Below are 20,683 nucleotides of genomic sequence, written 5' to 3' on the forward strand. Positions count from 1 at the left end.
GTAAGAGGGTTCCCCTTTCTCCATATACTCTCCAACATTTGTTGCCTTGTCAATTTTTGCCATTCTAACTGGTGTAAGGTAGTATCTCAAGAATTTCCATGATGGCTAATGATGTTGAACACTTTTTCATGTGTCTCTTAACCATTTTTATGTTTTCTTTGGAGAAGTGTCTGTTCCTCTCTTCTGCCCATTTTTTGATTTGATTATTTGTTTTTTGGGTGTTGAGTTTGAGAAGTTCGTTATAGAACTTGGGTATCAGTCCTTTGTCTGTAGTGTCATTTGCAAATATCTTCTCCCATTCTGTGGGCTGTCTCTTTGTTTTGTTGACTGTTTCCTTTGCTGTGCAGAAGTTTTTATCTTGATGAAGTCCCAAAAGTTCATTTTTGCTTTTGTTTCACTAGCTTTTGGAGATGTATCTTGAAAGAAATTGCTGTGGCCGATGTCAAAGAGGTTACTGGCAGTGTTCTCCTCTAAGGATTTTGATGGATTCCTGTCCCATATTGAGGTCGTTGATCCGTTTTGAGTTTATCTTTGTGTATGGTGTAAGAAAATGGTCGAGTTTCATTCTTCTGCATGTGGCTGTCCAATTTTCCCAGCACCATTTATTGAAGAGACTGTCTTTTTTCCATTGCATGTTTTTTCCTGCTTTGTCGAAGATTATTTGACCATAAAGTTGAAGGTCCATATCTGGGTTCTGTATTCTGTTCCATTGGTCTATATGTCTGTTTTTGTGCCAGTATCATGCTGTCTTGGTGATCACAGCTTTGTAAGATAACTTGAAATCGGGCAACGTGATGCCCCCAGCTTTGTTTTTCTTTTTCAACATTTCATTGGCGATTCGGGGTCTTTTCTGATTCCATACAAATTTTAGGATTGTTTGTTCCAGGACTTTGAAAAATGTCATTGGAATTTTGATCAGGATGGCATTGAAAGTATAGATTGCTCTGGGTAGCATAGACATTTTAACAATGTTTATTTTTCTGATCTATGATTATGGAATGCTTTTCCATCTTTTAGTGTCTTCTTCAATTTCCTTCATGAGTGTTCTGTAGTTCCTAGAGTATAGATCCCTTACCTCTTTGGTTAGGTTTATTCCGAGGTATCTTATGGTTTTTGGTGCTATTGTAAATGTAATGTTTTCTCTAGTTTCTCTTTCTACAGTTGCGTTTGCTAGTGTATAAAAAACAGCTGATTTCTGTGCATTGATTTTGTGTCCTGCCACATTCCTGAATTGCTGTATGAGTTGTAATCATTTGGGGATGGAGTCTTTTGGGTTTTCCACATTAAGTATCATGTCGTCTGGGAAAAGAGAGAGTTTGACTTCTTCTTTGTCAATTTGAATACATTTATTTCTTTTTGTTGTCTGATTGCTGTTGCTAGGACTTCCAGTACTATGTTGAACAATAGTGGCGAGAGTGTGCATCCTTGTCGTGTTCCCAATCTTAAGGGAAAGGCTCTCAGCTTTTCCCCATTGAGGATGATATTCACTGTGGGTTTTTCATAGATGGATTTTATGAACTTGAGGAATGTTCCCTCTATCCTTATACTCTGAAGAATTTTAATCAGGAAAGGATGTTGTATTTTGTTAAATGCTTTTTCTGCATCTATTGAAAGGACCATATAGTTCTTCTCCCTCCTCTCATTAATGTGTTCTATCACACTGTTTGATTTGCGAATGTTGAATCACCCTTGCAACCTGGGGATAAATCCCACTTGGTCATGGTGGATGATCATTTTAATGTATATTTGGATCCTATTAGCTAGGATTTTGTTGAGGATTTTGGAATCCATATTCATCAGGGATATCAGTCTGAAATTCTCCTTTATGATGGGGTCTTTGCCTGGTTTCGGGATTAAGGTAATGCTGGCCTCATAGAATGAATTTGGAAGTTTTCCTACTGTTTCTATTTTTGGAAACAGCTTCAGTAGAATAGGTATTATTTCTTCTTTGAATCTTTGGTAGAATTCCCCAGGGAAGCCATCAGGCCCTGGACTCTTGTTTTTTGGGAGGTTTTTGATCACTGCTTCAATCTCGTTCCTGGTTATTGGCCTATTCAGGTTATCAATTTCTTCCTGTTTCAGTCTTGGCAACTTATAGGTTTCCAGGAAGGCCTCCATTTCATCCAGATTGCTCAGTTTATTGGCATATAGTTGTTGATAATAATTTCTAATAATTGTTTCTATTTCCCTGGTGTTGTCATGATCTCTCCCCTTTCATTAACTCTTTTATTAATTTGGGTCCTGTCTCTTTTCTTTTGGATAATTCTGGCCAGTGTTCTATCGATCTTATTAATTCTTTCCAAAAACCAACTACTAATTTCGTTGATCTGATCTATTGTGTTTCTGGTTTCTAATTCATTGATATCTGCTCTAATTTTCATTATTTCTCTTCTAATGTGTGGCTTAGGCATAGTTTGTTTCTTTACCTCTAGTTCTTTAAGATGTACAGTTAGTTAGTGAATTCAGGATTTTTTCTATTTTCTTGAGTGAGGCTAGGATGGCTCTGTATTTCCCCCTTAAGAGTGCCTTTGCAGTATCCCATAGGTTTTGGACCGATGTGTCTTCATTCTCATTGATTTCTCTGAATTGTCTAAGTTCTTCTTTGATCTCCTGGTTGACCCAAACATTCTTGAGCAGAGTGGTCTTTAGCTTCCAAGTGTTTTAATTTCTGCCAAATTTTTTCTTGTGATTGAGTTCCAGTTTTAAAGCATTGTGGTCTGAGAATATGCAGGAAATAATCTCAGCCTTTTGGTATCAGTTGAGACCTGATTTGTGACCCAGTATGTGGTCTATTCTGGAGAAAGTTCCATGTGCACTCAAGTATAATGAGTACTCTGTGGTTTTAGGGTGGAATGTTCTGTATATATCTATGAGGTCCATCTGGTCCAGTTTATCATTCAATGCTCTTGTTTCCTTCTTGATTTTCTGCTTAGATGATTTGTCCATTGCTGAAAGTGGAGTATTGAGGTCTCCTACAATTAACATATTGTTATCAATATGACTCCTCATTTTGGTTAACAGTTGGCTTATGTAGATGGCTGCTCCCATGTGGGGCCATAGATATTTAAAATTCTTAGATCTTCTTTTTAGATAGACCCTTTAAGAATGATATAGTGTCCTTCTGTGTCTAACTACAGACTTTAGTTTGAAATATAATTTGTTTTACATAAGAATTGCTACCCCAGCTTTCTTTTGAGGCCGCTGGCATGAAAGATGAATCTCCATCCCTTCACTTTCAGTCTGGCTGTATCTTTAGGTTCAAAATGAGTCTCTTGGAGGCAGCATATGGATGGGTTCTGTCTTTTTATCCAATCTGCAGCCCTGTGCCATTGTATGGGAGCATTTAAGCCATTCACGTTGAGAGTGATTATTGAAAGATATGAATTAATTGTCATCATGTTGCCTGTGAAGACCTTGTTTTTATAGATTGTCCCTGTAAATTTCTGTTGTATATTACTCTTGGGGTCTTTCTCCTTTTATAGATCCCCCCTTAATATTTCTTGCAGGGTTGGCTTGGTTTTCACATATTCTTTCAGTTTCTGCTGGTCCTGGAGGATCTACATCTCTCCGTGCATTCTGAATGACAGCCTTGATGGAGAAAGTATTCTTGGCTGCATGTTCTTCTCATTTAGTACCCTGAATATGTCTTGCCAGGGCTTTCTGGCTTGCCAGGTCTCTTTGGATAGATCTAACGTGATTCTGATGTCCCTCCCTCTGTACATAGGAATCTCTTCCTCCTAACTGCCCTTAAGATGGTTTCCTTGGTTCTAAGATTTCCAAGTTTTACTATTACATGCTGGGTGTTTGCCTGTTCTCCTTGATCTTGGGAGGGGTCCTCTCTGCCTCTAGGATGCAAATGTTTGTTTCATTTCCCAGATTAGGGAAGTTCTCAGCTACGATTTGCTCATGTACATCTTCTACTCTCTCTCTCTCTCCACTCCCTCCAGGATTCCAATTATTCTGACATTGGAATGCTTCATGGTGGCACTTATTTCTCTGATTCTATTTTCATGGATTCTGAGTTGTTTTTCCCGGGCCTCCTCTTTTCCCTTTTTATCAATTATATTGTCTTCCAGGTCACTTATTCGTTCTTCTGCTTCACTTACCCTAGCTGTTAGATTATCTAGATTGGATTGGATCTCACTGATAGCAAATGTAAGTTCTGCCAATTCAGCTTTCATTTCTGCCCTTAGAGACTCTATGTTGCTATTAATTGATTTCTCCATTCTAGCTATTGTCTTCACAATTGCTAGCCTGAATTCCATCTCTGACATCTTGGTTATATCTGCATCCATTTGTAAATCTGCCGCATGTCATAATCTCTGAGTCTTTTTTATTTTGGGAATTCCTCCTCCTAGTCATTCTGTTGAGGGGTGCTTGAGGGAATGTATAGAGTCCAAATTATTGACCAGAACCCAAGCAAGATGCACCTGTTTTCTAGGGACCTTAGGGTTGCTGGCCTCTTGTTTTCCCAGCCTGTCTTCTGGGGGAGGGGCCTGCTGCACTGTTACTCAGGCAACCCTGTTTGGGTGGAGTTGCCCTGCCCCCCTGTGGTTCAGTGGGAATCAGTGTTTGGGGTTTTTGTTCTCTGGCGGCTTTCCCTGGTGGCTTTCTGTGTCTCTTCTGCAAGTCAGAGCAGAAGAGACCATTTCCAACACCCTGCCTCAGAGCAGAGAGATCGCAGTCTGTTCGTCAGTGAGCTCTCCAGGCCACACTCTCTCCATTTCTGTCCGTGCTGTTATAAACTGCAGCGTCCTGGGTTGTGCGCCCCTCCGCAGCACTCCCAGTCCTGCCTCCAGGTCAGAGCACATCTCTGCCCTTTGTGCTTCTAAAAACGCCAACCGCTCCCAGTTCGCATGCGCGATCCCACCGCTCCGGGTTTCCGCCCTTGGGGCTGCCCTAAAGTCCTTTCCCCCGCCACTACTGGTCTGTGAGTCTGTGGCCCGTCCCCAGCACGTGAGGCTGTCGCTCACTGGCGGTGTAGGATCCCCATGGCCAGCCTCCCCCCCGTTGCCATTTATCCTCCAGTATCTGCCCACGGAATCACGGCTCCTCACTTCGTACCTCGAAACCACCACTTCCAATATTCTGTTTGTAGAGATCCAGATCTTCTTACATCTCAGGCTGATTTCGTGGGTGCTCAGAGTGTTCTGGTAGATATCCAGCTCAATTCCAGGGACCAGTTGAAGTAGGGTTCCCTACTCCTCTGCCATTTTTCCTTTAAATTCTGAGTTCCAGTTTTAAAGCATTATGGTCTGAGAAGATGTAGGGAATAATCCTAAACTTTTGGTATCGGTTGAGACCTTATTTGTGACCCAGTATGTGGTCTATTCTCGAGAAAGTTCCATGTGTGCTCAAGAAGAATGAGTATTCCATTGTTTTAGGGTAGAATGTTCTGTAAATATCTATGAGGTCCATCTGATCCAGTGTGTCATTCAAAGCTCTTGTTTTTTTGTTGATTTTCTGCTTAGATGATCTGTCTGTTGCTGAGAGTGGAGTATTGAGGTTTTCTACAATTAACGTTATCAATATGACTCTTTATTTTGGTTAACACTTGGCTTAGGTAGATGGCTGCTCCCATGTTGGGGGCATAGATATTTACAATTGTTAGATCTTGTTGGATAAACCCTTTAAGAATGATATAGTGTCCTTCTGTGTCTCTAAGTACAGTCTTTAGCTTAAAACCTAATTTGTCTTATATGATAATTGCTACTCCAGTTCTCTTTTGAGGTCCCTTGGCATGGAAGAGAGATCTCCATCCCTTTACTTTCAGTCTGGATGTATGTTTAGGTTCAAAATGAGTCTCTTTTAGACAGCATATGGATGGGTCCTATATTTTTGTCCAATCTGCAACCCTGTGCTGTTTTATGGGAGATTTTAGGCCATTCATGTTGAGTGATTATTGAAAAATATGAATTAATTGTCATCATGTTGCCTGTGAAGACCTTGTTTTTATAGATTGTCTCTGTAAAATTCTCTTTTGTATCACTGTTGGTGTCTTTTTCTTCTGATAGAACCCTCCCTTAATATTTCTTGCAGGGCTGGCTTAGTGGTCACATATTCTTTCAGTTTCTGCTCGTCTTGGAAGCTGTGCATCTCTCCATCCATTCTAAATGACAGCTTTGCCAGATAAAGTATTCTTGGCTGCATGTTCTTCTCATTTACTACCCTAAATATGTCTTGCCAGCCCTTTCTGGCTTACCAGGTCTCTGTGGATAGGTCTGACGTGATTCTGATTTCCTCCCTCTGTACATGAGGAATCTCTTCCCCCTAACTGTCCTTAAGACGGTTTTTTGGTTCTAAGATTTGCGAGTTTTATTGTTACATGCCAGGGCTTTGGCCTGTTTTCCTTGATCTTGGGAGGGGTCTTCTCTGCCTCTAGGACATGAATGTTTGTTTCATTCCCCCAGATTAGGGAAGTTCTCAGCTACAATTTGCTCATATATATCTTCTAGTCCTCTCCTCTTCACCCACTCAGGGATCCCTATAATTCTGACATTGGAACATTTCATGGTGTCACTTATTTCTCTGAATCTATTTACATGGATTTTGAGTTGTTTTTCCCTGGCCTCCTTTTTTTGAGTCTTGTCTATTAATTGTTCTTCTATATCACTAATTCATTCTTCTGCCTCGCTTACCTTAGCTGTTAGATTATCTAGATTAGATTGGATCTCATTGATAACATTTTTACGTTCTGCCATTTCAGCTTTCATTTCTACCCTTAGAGACTCTATGTTGCTATTAATCAATTTCTCCATTCTAGCTATTGTCTTCACAATTGCTACCTTGAATTCCATCTCTGACATCTTGGTAATATCTGTATCCATTTGTAATTCTGTGGCAGAAATCATGGTCTCTGAGTCTTTCCTATTTTGGGGGTTCCTCCTCTTCGTCATTTGTTGAGAGGTGGTTGAGGAAATGTACAGAGTCCAAATTATTGACCACAACCCAAGCAAGAGTCTCCTGTTTTATAGGGACCTTAAGTTGTTGGTGTCTTGTTCTCCCAGCCTGTCTTCTGGGGGAGGGTCCTGCCTCACTGTTACTCAGGCAACCCTGTTTGGGCAGAGTTGCCGTGCCCCTTGTGGCAGGGGATAGGCTCAGTGAAAACCATTTTTGGGGGGCTTTTGTTCTCTGGGGCCTTTCCCTGGTGGCTTTCTCCATCTCTTCAGAGAGTCAGAGCAGAAGAGATTGCTTCCAACCCTCTGCTTAGAGCAAAGGAATCATAGTTTGGTCTTCAGTGAGCTCTCCAGGCCACAATATCTCCATTTCTGTCTGTGTTGCTATAAACTGCAGCATCCTGGGTTGTGCGCCCCTCAGCAGCACTCACAGTCCTTGCCTCCAGGTTGGGGCACGGGGGCAGGTCTCTGCCCTTTGTGCTTCTAAAACCACCAGCCACCCCCAGTTCACATGCACGGCCTCATCGCCCCAGGTTTCAGTTTTGGGAGCTGGCCTAATGTCCTTCCCCACTGCTACAGTTCTGCAAGTCTGTGCCCTCTCCCCAGTGCAAGAGGCTATCGCTCACTGGCAGTGTAGGATCCCCATGGCTCCCTCCCCCTTCTGATATCTTCCAATATCTGCCCACAGAATCATGGATCCCTGCCTCAGCCTCGAATCCAACCGCTTGCAATATTCTGTTTGTAGAGATCCAGATCTCTCTTCTTACATCTCAGGCTGATTTTGCGGGTGTTCAGAGTGGTCTGGTAGATATCCAGCTCAATTCTGGGGACTGGTTGGATATTGATCCCCTTCTCCTTTGCCTTCTTTTCCTCCTCCCCCTGTCCCTGTGCTTCTTAAGTAAACTTGGTAAGTTGCATCATAAAACATCTCAAGAATTCTTTCTTGACCATTGCACTCAACAATCCCACAACAGGTTCAATGTGTGAATTCTGACGCTTGTTTGATAAGAAATGACTGGCAATTCTTGAAGTGCAGAGGTTGCACCACGTAGGCAGAAGAACATGAAATGGGGAACCTTGGAAGCATGATTACCACCTCTACAGAACCAATATAGGAAACATCATACTTAGCTAAGATTTTTCCAACATACTAAGTACTTTCGTATACTAAAGAAGAGTTCAGATAGGGAGAATGGCAGAAGGTCTGGGTTTTTAATACCATCTCTGCTTCTAATTCAGTATGCACCCTTGAGCAAGTCTTGGAATAAGATAGGTTTCATTTCCCCTTTGGTACAATGAGGGGAGTAATGAGAACAAACTCAATTTTATCAGTGGCATTAACACTATCCCTAAAGCTAGAAATGACATTGGGTTGTTTTTGTTTTGTTTTGTTTGTTTTGTTTTGTTTTACTCTGCCCTCTTTTTCACTCTCCATATCACTAGATCTTGCATATTCTACGAGAGAAATATGTCTTGAAGCCATCACTTTCTTGTCATCCTTACTGCCATTGTCCTAATTGAGGCCTTTATAATCTATCATTTACACTACTATTATTAGTACAAAATACTTCTAACTCTTCTCCCTGTCACACATCTTAGCCCCAACCGCAACCCCCAACAAGCACTCTGGGGAAGAATCTGTTATGAACTGATATAGGTATCTTCTGCATAGAGGTAAGAGTTGACTCCATGAATAAGGACCCTGAGCATTGTGAGAGAAGAGGGAAAGAGATCTAAGTAATGAGAAAGAGGCTAATTGATGTGATAGAGGTAGCACGATTAGCATGAAAAAGGAACAACAGCACAGATACCTGAGGATAAAATGTTAAAAGAGTAGCACTGAAGGACCATACAAGAAAGGCAGATCAGAAAAGTCTGAAACTTTTTGTAGAAAAGAAAGGTGGAGGGACATTTAGTGAGACCAGGATCAGGTGAGGGTTCTTTGAGCCCAAAATGAAGAGTCCATTTGAGGACTAAGGCAAGGAACAGCCAGCTCCACCCCACTAGCCCTCTTCTCTAAGCCCCTTGACTACAAGCATGTCAGAATAACATAGCAGTGCCATCTAGTGAGTATGTCTGGAACCACAGACATCTTGCTTAGTCATAGAGCCACAGGATCCAGACAATCTAGAAACTGAAATGTCAGGTGACTAAGCTGCCAATGCCAGTCCTCAGGTTAACCCTTGGAAAGTTATCCGCCCTTCCTTCCTGGTAGACTTTCAAGAACAAAATTGTTAGCACAGTCTGATCCTTTCCTAAAACAAAACAAAACAAACAAACAAAACAAAAGAAACAAAAACTTTCATTCCAGCCAGCCCCTCCAACATGTCCTCCTTCATTCTCTGTTCCCTCAAACTTTGTTCAAGTCATACTGTCTCCTTATCCTGGCATACTACTTTTTCCCTCTCACATTTATCTAAATACTATCTGTCTTTCAAGACCCTTCATCGCTTTTAAGTGGCACAGACATAAAGCTGAGAAACAGGAAACCTAGATTCTACTCTAAACTTAGTGATTTATCACCCATGTGAGCTTTGAGGTAGTCACTTGACATTTGAGGTGCCAGGTTATTGATCTTTTCAGCACATCACAGACCCAGCTATCCCTCCAAAGGGAACACTGTGATGTGCTAGAAATATCAATGGCTTGGCATCCCAGAGACCCTCTCAGTGGGCCATTGAGCACATTCATTGAGGGGCTTTCTATGCTTCATTTTTTCCATATGTACAATGAGAAGTAGAATTCTTAGTATGTGAAGGCTCTTCCAGAGCTGATATTCTCAGTGTCTCATGAAACATTGCGCCTTGACCCCCAGCTCCTCCTTTGGCCCTTAGTGCCATTTTTTGGTCTTTATTAAGCTTAGCTTTCAGCTCCTTGTTCCTTCAACCCAGATGACAGTTGAAACACAAAGCCAACTCTACAGGCCTGGAACTCCCTCCTTTTTATGTAGTGCTTTATGTCTATTTCTTCATAATTTTTTAAATGTCCATCATAACATGTTAGAAAGGGAAACAGAAGAGAAAATAGTAAGTTCAGGGTGCAGATAAGGAAACAGAGGCCCAGGAAAATAAAGTCATTTACTCAAGGACACAGAGATAAGAAGTCACAGAGTTAGGAAAGAACTCCCAGTCCAATATGCTTCTTTTGATATAACAGTCCAGTGCCTGCCTTGCTGAGAATCAGCATAGCCTCTCTCTTGGAAGTATGTGTGGGATGCCAAAATCTCAGAGAAAGACCCCCAAAGTATGTGTGAAGAGAAAAAGGCCAACAGCATGAAGTAAGATCATGTGACAGTTGCTCCTATATCTGCCCCCACACCTTTACTTTCTGGTTTCATTTACCTCAGGGCTTACAAAAATACAGAAACAATCTTCAAATTCTAGAAAGTCAAAGCTCAAACTCTTTTGGAGAGTCCTTATTTTATAGCCCCTATTTTATAGATATGGAAATTGAGGCTACCTTCCAGAGTAGGTCCCCCTCAAAGCTTTGCTTGAGGACCTATTGAAAGTTCTTCTTAGGAGAACAAGAGGTATTTTAACTGACTTATTTTAAATGAACACAAACACTATCATTCCTAGTAGGATCATAGATGCAGTATATACAAAACTAAAAAACAAGCCAAAACTAACAAAAGTTCAACAAAACAAGCTCAGGTTTTTCCACATGACAAATGTGTAGCCAAGTCATTTCAGATTAGAATTTCTGTCATTCCTACCTTCACTTCTACTTCTCCACTCCCAAGCTAGAAAGGCAAGGAGATACCACTGGGGAAATCTTGTCATGTCTGGAGGCCTCCCAGCCTAGTTTAAAGGTTAACATGGTCAAGATTGGCTGGCCAGAAGGGGTCTCAGAACTGGGGAACAAAATCACAGAAACACACATCTTCAAAGCTGAATGGGACCTTTAAGACCATCTCACCAATTTCTTCCACTCCACCACCATCTGTTTATTCAAATGAACAGAATGAGGCCCAGAGAACAGATGGGCCCAAGACCACAGAATTTCTTCAAAGATTACCTATCTTCTCAATATATCAACTGCAGAGAAGGTTAGAAAAAGCTTAGAGGTTAGGGTACATTGATGAATGCATTTGCAATAAAAGTATGTTGAATGGAGAGGTGGGGTCAACGAATGGTCAATGAGAAAGTCCTAAGCTCTTATTCATTCATGGAAATATTGAGAAAATAAGGAACTGCCTGAACCATTTCCTATCCTGCCCCCAAGCAAAAACCAACTGTCAGTAAAAAGAACAGCACCTATACAGGCTGCCTAATCTGCTTACACCAAGTCCCACATCCCTGCACTCCACTGGCACTGCTTTTCTAAGGCAAATATGCCTAAGGACAAGCACAATGGGACCCTTCTACAGAAGACCAGCACAAACCCCTGCACATACCATATCTACTGACTATAGAGTTCTGCAAAACTTCAGCTCTAGAGGAAATAGCATCAGGACGCTTATAACAAGCAGACCAGAGCACACCAAGTGAAAACTCATCACACTCTGACCAAGGTCCAAACATTCCTCACTGCATGCAAGAAGAAAGTCTACATAGGACGACCTGAGGGATAGAGAAGCCATAACAGCAGCAGAGTGCACTCACCACACACCACAGACACTTCCAAAGCACCAGGCCTAGACATTATATGGTCTCTTCTTCATAAAGCCATTAATCTCAGGGGAAGGAAACATAACAGACTTTCCTAGCACACAAAAGACAGACCAAGAAAAAATGCCAACACAGAGGAATTCATCCCAAAAGAAAAAACAAGAAAGATCACAACCAGGAATCTAAATGAAACAGCTATAAGTAACATGACTGATCCAGAATTTAAAGTAACAATCATAAAGATACTAGCTGGGCTAGAGAAAACCATGGAAGACAACAAAGAGACCCTTACTGCAGAGATAAAAGAGCTAAAAAAAAAACAATCAGGTCAAAATGAAAAATTCAGTAACTGAGATTTGAAACCAACTGGATGAAATAACCACTAGGATGGAAAAAGCAGAAGAACAAGTAAGTAATATAGAAGATAAAATTATGGAAAAAATAAAAACTGCACACAATATAGAAAGAAGAATGATGGATCAGGTTCTCACTAAGGGAACACAGTAACTACATCAAACATAATAACTTTGGTATCATAGAAGTCCCCCCCCCAAAAAAAAAGAAGAGAGAAAAGAGGGCAGATTTATTTGAGTAAATTAGCTGAAAATGTCCCTAATCTGGGGAAGGAAACAGACATCTAAATCTAGGCGACATAGAGAACTCCCACCAAAATCAACAAAAGCAGCCCAACACCAAGACATATCTTAGTTAAATTTGTAAAATATACTGATAAAGACAAAATCCTAAAAGCAGCAAGACAAAAGAAGTTCCTAACTTACAAGGGAAGACCAGTGAGGCTAGCAACAGATCTCTCCACAGACACTTGGGAAAACAGAAGAGAGTGGCATGATATATTCAATGTGCTGAATGGGAAAAATCTGCAGCCAGGACTATTCTATCCAGCAAAACTATCATTCAGAACAGAAGAAGAGATAAGATGTTTACCAGACAAAACAAAACAAACTAAAGGAGTTCTTGACCACAAAACCAACCCTGCAAGAAATATTACAGGGGACTCTTTCACTGTGAAGGGTAGACCAAAAGCAACAAAGACTAGAAAAGAAGAGAGAAAATCTCCAGAAACAATGACAAAAAAACTAATACAATGGCACTAAATACATATATATCGGCAATTAATGAGTGTAAATGGGCTAAATGTTCCAATGAAAAGATGTAGGGTATGAGAATAGATTAAAAAACAAACCCATCTAAATACTCCAAGACACTCATTCAAAACCTAAAGACACCTGCAGACTGAATCTGAGGGGATGGAGAAATATTTATCATGCAAATGGATATCAAAAGAAAGCTGGAGTAGCAATACTTATATAAGACAAACTAAGCTTTAAATCAAAGACTGTAACAAGAAAAGAAGGTCACTAAATCATAATACAGGGGACTAGCCAACAAGAAGATCTAACAATTGTAAATATTTATGCCTGAAACTTCAGAGCACCCAAATATATATAACAAGCAAAAAGGAGCTCATTGATAATAATACGGTAATAGTAGTGCACTTTATTTTTAACTTATTTAAATTCATTAGTTAACATATAGTGTCTCATTAGTTTCTAAGGTAGAGTTTAGTTACTAATCCATTGCATATATTATCAAGTGTTTATTATTATCACGTGCCCTCCTTAATGCCCATCACCCAGTTAACTCCATCCACCCACCCTCCTTCACTCTGAGTCTCTTATGGTTTTTCTCCCTCTCTGATTTCATCTTTTTATTTTTCCCCTCCATTCCCCTATGATCCTCTCCACTCTTTCTTTTATTCCATATATGATTGAAACCATATGATAATTGTCTTTCTTTGATTGACTTATTTCACATAGAATAATACCCTCCAGTTTCATCCGTGTCAATGTAAATGGTAAGATTTCATCCTTTTTGATGTCTGAGTATTATTTCATTATATATATACACCATATCTTTGTTATCCATTCATCTGTCAATGGAAATCTGGGCACTTTCTATAGTTTGGCTATTGTGGACATTGCTGCTATAAACACTGGGGTGCAGGTACACCTTCAGATCACTACATTTGTGTCCTCTAGGTAAATACCTAGTAGTGGAATTGCTGTGTCATAGGGTAGCTCTATTTTTAACCTCTTGAGGAACCTCCATACTGTTTTCCAGAGTGGCTATAACAGCTTGCATTCCCACCAACTGTGTAAGAGGGTTCTCCTTTCACTTCATCCTCACCAAAATCTGTTTATTTCTGACTTGTTAATTTTAGCCATTTTGACTGGTGTGAGGTGAAATCTCATTGTGGTTTTGACTTGTATATTTCCATGATGCCGAGTGATGTTGAACACTTTTTCACATATCTGTTAGCCATTTGTAGGTCTTCTGTGGAGAAATGTCTTTTTATGTCTTCTACCCATTTCTTGACTAGATTATATGTTTTTGGGTGTTGAGTTTGATAAGTTATTTATAGATCTTAGATACTAGCCCTTTATCTGATAAGAATTTGTAAGTGTCTTCTCCCATTCTGTAGGTTGTCTTTTGGTTTTGTCGACTGTCTCCTTTGCTGTGCAAAAGATTTTATCTTGATGAAGTCCAACCAATTTATTTTTGCCTTTGTTTCCCTTGTCATTGGAGGTATGTCTAGCAAGAAATTCCTTTGGCCAAGGTCAAAGAGATTGCTGCCAGTGTTCTCCTCTGGGATTTTGATGGATTCCTCTCTAACATTTAGGTCTTTCACGGATTTTGAGTTTATCTTTGTGTATGGGGTAAGAAAATGGTCCAGTCATTCTTCTACATATGGCTGCCCAATTTTCCTGGCACCATTTGTTAAAGAGACTGTCTTTTTTACATCAGATATTCTCTCCTGATTTGCAAAAGATAGAGCTGACCATAGAGTTGAAGGTCCATTTCTGGGTTCTCTATTCTGTTCCATTGATCTATGTGTGTGTGTTTTGTGCCAATACCATACTCTCTTGATGATTACAGCTTTGTGATATAACCTGAAGTGTGGCATTGTGATGCCACCAGCTTTGGTTTGTTTGTTTATTATTTATTTAAAATTCAATTGGCCAAGGTATTTTGATATAATGTTCAATGATTCATTAGTTGAATATAACACCCAATACTCATCATATCATGTTCCCTCTTTAATTCCCATCACCTAGTTACCCCATCCCCCAACCCCACCTCCTTTCCCACAGCTTTCAGTTTGTGTCCTGGAGTCAAGAGTCTCATATGGTTTGTCTCCCTCTCTGATTTCTTCCCATTCAGTTTTCCTTCACTTCCCCTATTGTCTTCTGCACTATTCCTTATGTTCCACATATGAGTGAAACTATATAATAATTGTGTTTCTCTACTTGACATATTTCACTTAGCATAATACCCTCCAGTTCCATCCACGTCAGTGTAAATGCTAGATATTCAACCTTTCTGGTGGCTGAGTAATATTCCATTGTATATATGAACCACATCATCTTTATCCATTCATCTGTTGAAAGACATAGCTCTTTCCACGGGTTGGCTATTGTGGACATTGCTGCAATGAACATTGGGGTACAGGTGCCCCTTAATTTCACTACACCTCTATCTTTGGGGTGAATACCTGTAGTGCAATCGCTGGGTCATAGGGTAGCTCTATTTTTAACATCTTGAGGAACCTCCATATTGTTTTCCAGAGTAGCTGTACCAGCTTGCATGCCCACCAACAGTGTACGAGGTTTCCCGTTTCTCCACATCCTCGCCAACATTTGTTGTTTCCTGTCTTGTTAATTTTAGCCATTCTGACAAGTATGAGGTGATATCTCATTGTGTTTAGATTTGTATTTCCCTGATGGCAAGTTATGTGGAGTATTTTTTCATGTGTCTGTTTGCTCTGTGTATATCTTCTTTGCAGAAGTGTCTGTTCATGTTTTCTGCCCATTTCTTGACTGGATTTTTTTTTTTGGTGGGGGTGTTGACTTTGACAAATTCTTTATAGATCTTGGATACCAGTCGTATATCTGTAATGTTATTTGCATATATCTTCTCCCATTCTGTAGGTTGCCTTTTAGTTTTGTTGATTATTTCCTTTGCTGTGCAGAAACTTTTTATCTTGATGAGTTTCCAATAGTTCACTTTTGCTTTTGTTTCCCTTGCCTTTAACAACATGTCTTTTTCAACATTCCTATGGCTATTCAGGGTCTTTTCTGTCTCCATACAAATTTTAGGATAATTGGTTCCAGCTCTGTGAAAAATGTTGATGGTATTTTCATAGAAATTGTATTGAATATGTAGATTGCTTGGGTAGCATCGACATTTTCATAATATTTGTTATTGCAATCTATGAGCATGTAATGTTTTCCCATTTCTTTGTGTCTTCCTCAATTTCTCTGATAAATGTTCTGTAGTTTTTAGAGTACAGTTCCTTTACTTCTTTGGGTAGGCTTATTCCTAGGTTTCTTATGATTTTTTTTTTTTTTGAGCATTTGTAACTGGGATCAATTCTTTAATTTCTCTTTCTTCTGTCTCATTATTAGTGTATAGAAATGCAATGCAACTGATGTCTGAGCATTGATTTTATATGCTGCCATGGTGCTGAATTCCTGTATGGGTTCCAGCAATTTTGGAGTGGAGTCTTTTGGGTTTTCCACATAAAGTATCATGTCATCTGCAAAGAGTGTGAGTTTGACTTCTTTGCTGACTTAGATGTCTTTTGTTTTTGTTGTCTGATTGCTAAGGCTAGGACTTCTAGTACTATGTTGAACAGTGGTGAGACTGGACATCCTTGTCATTTTGCTGACCTTGGGAAAAGCTCTCAGTTGTTCCCCAATTGAGAATAATATTCATGATGGGCTTTCCATACATGGCTTTTATGATATTGAAGTATGTTCTCTCCATCCCTAAACTGTGGAGAGTTTTAATCAGGAATGATACTGTATTTTTCATTTATTTTCCATCAATTGAATGGATCATATAGTTCTTGTCCTTTCTTTAACTAATGTGGTGTATCATGTTGATTGATTTGCAAATGTTGCACCACCTTTGGATCCCAGGAATGAATCCCACCTAGTCGTGGTGAATAATCATTTTAATGTACTGCTGGATCCTATTGGCTAGGATCTTGATGACAATTAACTCATCCAGGTTCATTAGGGCTATTGGTCTGTAATTCTCCTTTTTGGTGGGTTCATTATCTTGTTTTGGGATGAAGGTAATTCTGGTCTCATAGAACGAGTTTGGAAGTTTTCTTTTTTTTCTTACTTCTTTTTTTAAATTTAATTTTATTATGTTATGTTAGTCACCATACAATACATCATTAGTTTTTGATGTGGTGATCCACGATTCATCATTTTTGTATAACAGCCAGTGCTCATTGAAATACGTGCCCTCCTTAATCACCAGGCTAACCCATCCCCCCACTCCCCTCCCCTCTGAAACCCTCTGTTTGTTTCCCGGAGTCCATAGTTTCTCATGGTTCATCTCTCCCTCTGATTCCCCCCCCCTTCATTTTTCCCTTCCTTCTCCTAATGTCCTCCATGCTATTCCTTATGTTCCACAAATAAGTGAAACCAGATGATAATTGACTTTCTCTGTTTTCTTCCTGTTTCAGTTTTGGTAGTTGATATGTTTCTAGGAATGCACCCATTTCTTCCAGATTAACTAATTTGTGTGCATATAGTTGCTCAAATTGTTTTCTTATAATTGTTTGTATTTCTTTGGTGTTGGTTGTGATGTCTCCTTTTTCATTCATGATTTTATTTATATGGGTCCTTTCTCTTTTCTTTTTGATATGTCAGGCTAGGGGTTTATCAATCTTCTTAATTATTTCAAAAAACCAGCTCCCCAGTTTTGTTGATTTCTTTTACTCTTGTTTTGTTGTCTATTTCATTGATTTCTCCCCTAAACTATTACTTCTCTTCTCCTGCTGGGTTTAGGCTTTATTTGCTGTCCTTTTTCCAGCTCCTTTAGGTGTAAGGTTAGCTTGTGTATTTGAGTCTTTTCTTGTTTCTTGAGAAAGCCCTGTATTGCTATATACTTCCCCCATAAGACCATCTTTGCTACATCCCAAAGATTTTGAACTGTTCTGTTTTTATTTTCATTTTTTTCCATAATTTTTTAAAGTTCTTCTTCAATTTCCTGATTTCAACCATTTATTCTTTCATAGGATGCTCTTTGACTTCCATGTTTTGAGTTACTTCTAAATTTCCTCTTGTAAAAAAATAAATAAATAAATAAATTTCCTCTTGTGATAGAATTCAAGTTTCAAAGCATTGTGGTCTGAAAATATGCAGGGAGTAATCCCAATCTTTTGGTATTAGTTGAGACGTGATTTGTGACCCAGTATATGATCTATTCTAGAGAATGTTCCATCTCACTTGAGAAGAACGTGTATTCTGTTGCTTTAGGATGGAATGCTCTGAATATATCTGTGAAGTCCATCTGGTCCAGTGTGTCATTCAATTCCCTTGTTTCCTTGTTAATCTTCTGCTTACATGATCTTTCCATTGCTGTGAGTGGGGTGTTAGTGTCCCCTACTCTTATTGTATTATTATGAATGTTTTTTTAATTTGGTTTTAATTGGTTTACATATTTGGTTGCTCCCAATTTAGGGTCATAAATACTTACAACTTTTAGATTTTCTTATTTGATAGACCCTTTTAGTATGATAAAGTGTCCTTCGTCATCTCTTATTACAGTCTTTGGTTTAAAAACTAATTTATCTGATATGAGGATTGCCTCCCCACATTTCTTTTGATGTCCATTAGCATGATAAACAGCTCTCCACCCCCTCACTTTCAATCTGGAGCTGTCTTTGATTCTAAATTGAATCTCTTGTAGACAGCATATTGGATGGGTTTTGCTTTTTTATCCAATCTGATACCTTGTCTTTTGACTGGAGCATTTAGCCCATTTACACTCAGAGTATCTATTGAAAGATATGAATTTAGTGCTATCATATTACTTGCAAAGTCACTGTTTCTGTATATTGTCTCTCTTCCTTTCTGGTCTATGTTGTTTTTGGGTTCTCTCTTCGCTTACAGGATCCCCTTTAATAGTTCTTCCAGGTCTCGTTTAGTGATCACAAATTTGTTTTGTTTCTGTTTGTACTGGAAGTTCTGGGTCTCTCCTTCCAGTCTGAATGACAGCCTTGCTGTGTAAAGTATTCTTGGCTGCATGTTTTTTTTTTTTTCATTTATCATCCTGAATATATTATGCCAGTCTTTTCTGGACTGCCATGTCTCCGTGGACAGATCTGTTGTCTGTCTAATGTTTTACCGTTTTAGGTTAAGGACCTCTTATCTCCAGCTGCTTTCAGGATTTCTCTTTATCTCTGAATTTTGCAAACTTCACTACTATATGTTGGAGTGTTGATCTATTTTTATTGATTTCCAGAGGGTTCCCTAACCTCCTGACTTGAATGCTCTTTTCCTCAATTTTCAGCTATAATTTGGTCAAATAAACCTTCTGTCCCTCTCTCTCTCTTTCCTCATCTTCAAGAACCCCTTTTATTTGAATATTATTGTGCTTTATGGTATCTCTGATTTCTCAAAGCTTCCCCTCATGATCCAGTAGTTGTTTTTCTCTCTTTTTCTCAGCTTTCTTACTTTTCATCATTTTGTCTTCCAAATCACTGATTCTTCTGCCTCATTTACCCTAGCAGTTAGAGCTTCCATTTTAAAGTGCATCTCATAAATAACATTTTTAATTTCAGCCTAATTAGATTTTAGTTCTTTTATTTATGCACTAAGGGATTTTTCTAGTGTCTTTTATGATGTTTTGAAGCCCAGCTAGTATCTTTAGAATCGTTATTCTGAATTCGAGCTCTGACATCTTACTTACATCCATAGGATTACATCTATAGCAGATAATATTACCTCTGTTTTTTTTCTTTCTTTTGTTGTGAATTTCTCCTCCTTGTCATTTTGTCCAGAAAAGAAAGGAGGAAAGAAAAAGAAAGACAAAAAAAGAGGAGAAAAAAAAACCCAACAAAAACAGCAATAATAATACCAACAATAATATCTTCAGGAAGTGATTCTGGTGTATGCTGTGTATACTCTGTTGTGTTTTTGCTGCTCTTTCCCACTGATCCTTCCTCTACAGAGTTTACCCTTGCTTTTAGTGGGGAGCATTTGTTCCTCTAAGTAGGTATGTTTTGATTTGCTTATGAAGTTATGCCAGAGGCTGAGATTTTGGAGCTTTCTTTAATCAGTAGATTTGTTATATGTGGGGGTTTGTGTTGGTCTTCTGAGGGAGAGGCCTGCTGTACTGGCTCACAAGCTGACTTGCCCTTTGTAAAGATGCTGCTGCCAGGTCAAGTGTCTGGGTTTAGTGTAGATAACTCCAGCCTCCACTAGAGGCACTGTGTTTCTCTCTGGAGTCTGAATGTGCTGGTGGGTGGGAAGAGGGGTTGTGATGAAGGAGGTAATGGCATCACCTTATCCCTTTGTCCCTGGAGGGCAGAAATCCAGGCAGTGGCTACTCAGGAGGTCATCCCAGAAAGTCGAACAATCTCCTGTGGCCCAGGTCCTTGTCAATTCCCTTCTATAACCTGACTTTGTCCAGGTTGTTTTCATGCCCCGAGCCACATATTTCCTGTATTTTATCTCTGGCCAGTGGCTGGGTTTCAAAACTCCAAATATATAGGGCCTGGTAATGTGCACACCCATTCCCTTCCCCAGGTGGGGAGGTTCAGGGCATGCCAAGCACCATTCTGTCTGTGAAAAGCCCTCACACAGTGCATGCATGGAGGCTAGATTTTATTGTACTGCTTAGCAAAAAGCTGGAGTCAGGCTATCAGCCATCTGCATTTGATTCAGTCCCTACTATCCTTTGTCCCAGAAAAGCCATTGCAGAGGCTTGAATCTATTGTGGTAGACAGCAAAAAGCGGTGGCCATGTTATCAGTGATCCACTCCAGTCTCTGTGCTATGCTCAGCCAACCTCAGAAAAGTGGTGGTTTAGCATGTGCACAGACTTTCAAGCCTATTGTGGCTTAGAGCAAAAAGTGATGGCCAGGTTATACACAATCTGCTCCAGTCTCTGTGTTCCCATCACTCAGTCCCAGAAAAGTGGCTGCAAGGAGCGAGCACAGAGGTCCAAGCCTACCCTGGCTCATACCAAAAAACCAAGAGGCTCTCTCCCCTTTGTGTTCCCCTCTAACCCCACTGTATAGCTCCCCTCAATGGCTTCCTGGCTGTCTCTTTGTCTCTGGAGAGGACAAATATGC

The sequence above is a fragment of the Callorhinus ursinus genome, unplaced genomic scaffold, assembly GCF_003265705.2.
Source record: "Callorhinus ursinus isolate GAN/ISIS: 27379988/994484 unplaced genomic scaffold, GSC_fseal_2.0 scaffold66, whole genome shotgun sequence".
Lineage (NCBI taxonomy): Eukaryota > Metazoa > Chordata > Mammalia > Carnivora > Otariidae > Callorhinus > Callorhinus ursinus.